Source organism: Seriola lalandi, unplaced genomic scaffold (genome assembly GCF_002814215.2).
Source record: "Seriola lalandi dorsalis isolate HSWRI2012SDOR001 ecotype SW California unplaced genomic scaffold, Sedor1 jcf7180002054893, whole genome shotgun sequence".
NCBI classification, from domain to species: Eukaryota; Metazoa; Chordata; class Actinopteri; order Carangiformes; family Carangidae; genus Seriola; species Seriola lalandi.
The window spans coordinates 1253619-1261130 of NW_019525445.1; positions in this window are offsets into that span (position 1 = coordinate 1253619).

Here is a 7512-nt window from a genome sequence, read left to right on the forward strand (position 1 = left end):
CCCCCCCCCCCCCCGGACTCCAAGGACAGTGAGGACAAACAGTTTTCAGCTGTGAATCAGTTATCTTTTCTGAAATGAAACAAATCAGATTTATATATCTGACCAATGGATGAAAAAAAAAAAAAAAAAAACATATAGAGGAATATTCTCCATTTATTTTATGCAGGCACGCATTTCTGACCACACATGCAAAAGTCACTTACACACATAAACATACAAAGCAGACACAGACGTGCATTCACACAAATCAAAATGTTTACACAGGATGTATCCGAGAAGGGAAAACCAGTGCCTTTTTAGCTTTTAAAGCTCTTCATAGCCATCCTCTCTAAAACCGTTGTGTTTCTTTGCATAAGAATGTAACCTTGACATCCTTCCACATATTTTGTCTGTTTTAGTTTTTCCATGCTGGCAATTTCTGTTTTCTTTTCAAACCGCCATGTTAGTGTTTTTAATGTGGGCAGCTCTCTCTGTTCTTATCCCCAGACATGCACATAAGGAATAAGCCTTTGATACAGATTTGATTTGATTTAAGATCTTCAAAAAAAAAAAAAAGACAGGAAAAGTATCACCAAATGTTGTTAAAGTCTCAAACATTTCATGTTTCTTTTCCCCTGTGTGAAGTACATTTGATAAGTGTACTGCATTGCCCAATTAGGATCACATTGTGTTGAAAGTTACAGGTTACCCAGGTTATATCAACAGATATAATGTTGAACACACATGCAAATACAAACTTGTGAGAAGCTGCAACCAGCTCTGTGCTAAATGGACACCACTGGAATTTAAACAAGACATATCTGATGTATTGTACTATTTAGGTGCAGACTGACTGACTGACTTAAACATTACCGACTGTAGATCTTGGAATAATCAGCGAGTTGTTAATTGGAATGAAACTTGTTTACGAACCTTTGCAGTTTATTCAGGTGCAGTCACACCCCAAGGTGTCAAAAGTCCAAGGTGTCTGTGTGTTGATAAGTAGCCATAATTCAAAACCGTCCTTTCATTGCCAGCTGCATTCATGCTGAGGTTCCAGCTTCGTAAATGGTTTCATGCAACTTCATTTTAAAAAATATGCTTTCATGGAGCTCCAGTTGAGATGACTTACCTGTCCGGGTTGGCATGTTACCATCTCAGAAAGCACAGCAAGTTCCAATGAAAAAGGAAATTATTTGTGGTGTGTATTGCAACCTAACAGGAGTACTAGACCAGTTAGATTTTCTAGATGATAACAATTCTCAAATCTCTAAATACTTAGATGTTTATTAATTAATTCTCTGGAAATTATTAATTTCACAATGCAGTACTCCTGAGAAGTAAATAAAAAGCATATTAATTTGTGAAAAAAAGTATTTCTCTCAAAATACCATAAACTAAATATATCTTTTAATCAGTTTCATCTCATTGTTTGCACAAACAGAAAATTAGGTTATCATTAAGCTGATCAGCTCAAACATAACTGAAAAGGTAAATAAATATAATATGCATATATATATATATATATATATATATATATATATTTTGTAATATGAGATGTAAAAATAGAGACACCCGCAATCAACGGAACCTTTGTTCTCAGCACAAGACTTCACCTCTAAAGTTGAAATATTTTTGCAGTTTGGTCCAAATAATTTGTGAATTACAGCTCAGACTGACAAGCGAGCATCACATGGATGTGTTCCACTAGTGCCAAATGTAATAGCAAGTCTATAGATATAGATATATATATATATATATATTTTTTTTTTTTTTTATTTTTTTTTTTTTCCTGGACATGTGAAAAAGTGATTATTCAGTTGTAATTTGACATCATGTGGTTCTTGTAACTTTGCTTAAGGGTGCTCAATTATGAGAAAGAGCTTAGTTCAGTGTCACATCTACACCAGCTTAAAAGTACTGATTGTTATCATCTAAGTAAGTGTATGATATATATATATATATATATATATATATATATATTTCTTTTTTTGGAGATGCACAAAATATTGTATTTTTGAAATTGCAAAATAAGCAGTACTTTCTACTGCTGTCAAACAGGTGGTGATCAGCATTTGGTACATTTGTGATGTGGAAATATGATTGTACCAGCTTATGCGATAGCCAAAGCAAAATACATGAACAGTGCAGTTGTACATTGCCCCCCCCCCTTCATAATAGATGCGGGTCTATTTTCCTCACTGTTTCTTGTAACTGCCAGGCCTCTCTGCCTAAAATGTCGACCATATAGATTTTCAGCTGTTTACTCTGAATGGTACTCGTCCTTCCGCAGCGCATAACTCTGAATGGCAGTTAACAGACCAGGTAGCAGGTTGCCATAGAGACCGGTCATTTGTGTGTTACTTACAGCTAACAGCACAGCAGGCTCTGGACGCATACAAGCCGCTTTTCACTAAGAGCCATCATGTTTTTAATCAGCCATTCTGCCAAAGGATGGCCACTCGCAGCAGGGTTGTTTCATGTGCAGTGTCGGCTTTCAGCTTCACCTGCTGACATGGTCTCATTGGCCTCGGACTTGATGTTGCTCACAACATTGCTGATTATTCTGGGGAAGGTTTGACTTGTCTATTTGTTTGGGTAACTTTGCATTCAGTATTACAGCTGTTTCCAGGTGGTGGTGCTTCAGAAAACCAGCTTTAACGCATAGATGTAACCATATCCCTGCTCATTTCTAAATGGCCATAGGTGTATATAGCAGCGCCGACATATCCAGTGCAACCTTAACAGTGTCTATTACTACAAAATATTTTTTACATAGACCTAACCTCTATACTCCTACACATTTTTTCTTTTGCCTTTCAGCTTCATGTTCGACTAAAGGCCTTGCGAAAGGGAGACAGAGAGCCATAGAAATAAGATTTCAAATCAGGAAATAGATAAACCCTTAACAAATATCAATGCTTTTGGAGATTGATCTGTTGTAAAAAATGACAATATTTTCTGTGATTTTGAATACATCAGCTTGATCCTCTTTGATATAATGATTTTACTCAATCCTTTTTGTACATTGAACGAGTCAGAAAGTAAATATTTTTCTGTTTGTTGGTTTGTGTTTGATAAAAGGTAGATGTGTTGAATACATTAGGAAGTGTTAAACATGTTTGTCTTGTGAAGTAAATGTAAATTTTACGAGTCAATGGGAAAGTCTACACGAATGCTCACTGTGTTTTAAAGTTCTATGGAGAGGAGGGGAGGAGGGGAAGGAGTCAGGAGTGGACTTGGGGAGGTTTTGTGTTATATAAGAGTGACCAAAGCAGAGGAGAAAATGATTTAACAAACAAAAAGAAGTATTCAAGTAGTTACATTTTAAGTAGCAGTTATTATCCAGCTTGTAGTACTTCTTATTGTATTTGAAAGGTATCTTTTGTAAAGGTCAAGGCTTTGGATCCCATATATATATTGCTGTGAGGATTTACTGGTCACTTTAAAATAGAAACCAAAACACACACAAAAAAAGTTGAATCTCCGTGTGAAAGTAAATCTGCCAGAGCCTAATGGAATTGCACTACCCTCCTACTGGTCGATAAAGTCTATTTTGTATAAAATACAAGCAAATATTATCTTTAAAGATTAAGGGCAGATCATGTTTCACTGGTATATATGGCTATGGCTTTCATTGAAATCTGTTATGTTCGTATTTCAGTTATGTAAATGTAATCCAATGTAAAAAAACAAACAAAAAATATAAAATGTTTGTTTAAAAAAAAAAACAATAGTTTGTATTACTTCTGTATTACACCTCTTCTGTAGTCAGTGTCGATATTTTCACCTATTTGATTAAATGTTGAATTAAGTTATCTGTGTTGTTCTTTGACATTGGATTTGGCATCCTGTTGGTAACATCTTGGTTGATGTTTTTGTCATGACTGGTTAAAAGTGGAAATTCGGAAGAACTGATTTCTCTTTCGTTCAAACATCTTACACAATAAAGTTTTCTGTTTTCCAACACTCAGCTCCAGTGTGTTTTATTTTTATTTAAGGTTTCAATTATTTTAATTGATGGTAATTGCATGTTAAACTAAGCTGTAAAACTGATCATTTCACGTTATTATATTATGTATACATATAATTGCTGCATATTTTTATGCCATACTATCCTATGACTTTTTATGTCTAACCATGCTATGACTTTTTTAAGTTTTTTTTACCTTTTTATGCCTTACAATGCTATGACGCTCTATGCCTTACTATACTATCACTGTTTATGTGTTAACATACCATGAAGATTTTAGATGTTTTTATACCTTACTATAATATGATGTTTTTGGTCATTTTTATGCCTTACTCTATTATGATGTTTTTTGCCTCATTATATTATGAACTTTTATGCCTTACTATACTATGACGTTTTTTGAACGTTTTATGCCTTAGAATACTATGGCGTTATATGCCGTGCTATACTATGACGTTTTTTGAGGTGTTTATGCGTTGATATATTATGACGTTTACAACAATTTTATGCCTTACTATACTTTGACTTTTTATGCGTTAAAACATTATGATGTTTTATGTTATTTTTATACCTCACTAGATTAAATTTTCAAATTTTTATGCCTTACTATACTATGCCGTTTTTTGACACCTCTTAAGTTTTTTATGCCTTACTATATTATTAATTTTTATGCCTTGATATACTATGACCTTTTTGGAACTTTTTATGCCTTATTACACTGTGACATTTTATGCCTAACAATACTATGACATTTTATGCCTTATTATACTATGACTTTGTTTCAGATGTTGATGCCTTAATATTCTATGAGGTTTATGACATTTTTATGCCTTATTATAATATGATTTTTTTTTACTTTTTATGCCTTATTATACTATGACGTATTTTTTTAACTTTTTATGCCTTACTATACTATGGCAATTTTTGGAATCTTTATGGCGTACTATACTGTGCCGTTTTATGCCATACTGTACTATGACATTTTATGCCTCAGTATAATATGCCTTTTTTTGAACTTTTTATACCTTACTATACTTTGAAGTTTAATGCATTATTATACTCTGACGTTTTTTGAACTTTTTATCCCTTGTTATACAGTGACCATTTTTGAACTTTTTATGCCTTACTATACTATGACGATTTTTGAAATTTTTATGCCTTAGTATAATATGACATTTTATGCCTCACTATACTTTGAGTTTGTTTGAACTTTTTATGCCTTTCCATTTTATGACATTTTATGTCATACTATACTATGACGTTTTATGCCTCAGTATAATATGCCTTTTTTTGAACTTTTTATACCTTAATATACTTTAAAATTTAATGCATTATTATACTCTGACGTTTTTTTAACTTTTTATCCCTTACTATACAGTGACCATTTTTGAACTTTTTATGCCTTACTATACTATGACATTTTATGCCTCAGTATAATATGCCTTTTTTTTTACTTTTTATACCATACTATACTTTGAAGTTTAATGCATTATTATACTCTGACGTTTTTTGAACTTTTTATCCCTTACTATATAGTGACCATTTTTGAACTTTTTATGCATTTCTATACTATGACGTTTTTTCAACTTTTTATGCCTTACTATACTATGACGATTTTTGAAATTTTTATGCCTTTCTATACTATGATGTTTTTGAAATTTTTATGCCTTACTATAGTAGGACGTTTTATGCCATACTATACTATGACATTTTATGCCTCACTATACTATGACGATTTTTGAACCTTTTATGCCTCACTATACTATGATTTTTTTTTTACTTTTTAAGCCTTACTATACTATGACGTTTTATGCCTTATTATACTATGACGTTTTTTGAACTTTTTATGCCTTTCCATTTTATGACGTTTTATGCCATAGTATACTATGACGTTTTATGCCTCATTATACAATGACGTTTTTGGAACATTTTATACCTTACAATACTATGAAGTTTTTAGCCTTATTATACTATGATGATTTTTGAACTTTTTATGCCTTACTATACTATGACCATTTTTGAACTTTTTATGCCTTACTATACTATGACTTTTTTTGAACTTTTTAAGCATTATTATACAATGACGATTTTTGAACTTTTTATGCCTTATTATTTATGACGTTTTATGCCTTATTATGCCTTACTATACTATGACGTTTTATGCCATACTATACTATGACGATTTTTGAAATTTTTATGCCTTGGTATAATATGACGTTTTATGCCATACTATACTATGACGTTTTTTTCAACTTTTTATGCCTTTCTATACTATGATGTTTTTGAAATTTTTATGCCTTACTATAGTAGGACGTTTTATGCCATACTATACTATGACATTTTATGCCTCACTATACTATGACTTTTTAAAAACTTTTTAAGCCATTTTTACCATATTATGACTTTTTATACCTTACTATGCTACGACCTTTTATGCCTTATTATACTATGACGATTTTTGAACTTTTCATGCCTAACTATACTATGACGTTTTATGCCATACTATACTATGACGTTTTTTTCAACTTTTTATGTCTTACTATACTATGACGTTTTTTTCAACTTTTTATGCCTTACTATACTATGACAATTTTTGGAATCTTTATGCCTTACTATACTGTGACGTCTTATGCAATACTGTACTATGACATTTTATGAACTTTTTAAGCCTTATTATACTATGACAATTTTTGAACGTTTTATGCCTCACTATACTATGACTTTTTTTGAACTTTTTAAACCTTACTATACTAGGACGTTTTAGGCCTTATTATACTATGACGATTTTTCAAATTTTTATGCCTTACTATAGTATGACGTTTTATGCCATACTATACTATGACTTTTTTTGAACTTGTGATGCCTTATTATACTATGATGATTTTTGAAATTTTTATGCCTTATTATACTATGGCGTTTTATGCCTTATTATACTATGATGTTTTTTTTACTTTAACTGCCTTATTATAGTATGACATTTTATGCCATACTATACTATGACGTTTTATGCCTCGCTATACTATGACTTTTTTTGAACTTTTTAAGCCTTATTCTACTATGATGATTTTTGAACTTTTTATGCCTTACTATGCTATGACGTTTTATGCCATGCTATACTATGACATTTTTTGAACTTTTTATGCCTTACCATATTTTGAACTTTTTATGCCTTACTATACTATGACGTTTTATGCCATACTATACTATGACGTTTTTTCAACTTTTTATGCCTTATGCCTCACTATACTATGACTTTTTTTGAACTTTTTAAACCTTACTATACTATGACGTTTTATGCCTCACTATACTATGACTTTTTTTTAACTTTTTAAGCCTTATTATACTATGACGATTTTTGAACCTTTTATGCCTCACTATACTATGATTTTTTTTTTTACTTTTTGAGCCTTACTATTCTATGACGTTTTATGCCATACTATATTATGACTTTTTTTGAACTTTTTATGCATTATTATACTATGACGACTTTTGAACTTTTTATTTCTTATTATTTATGACGTTTTATGCCTTATTATACTATGACGTTTTTTTTTACTTTA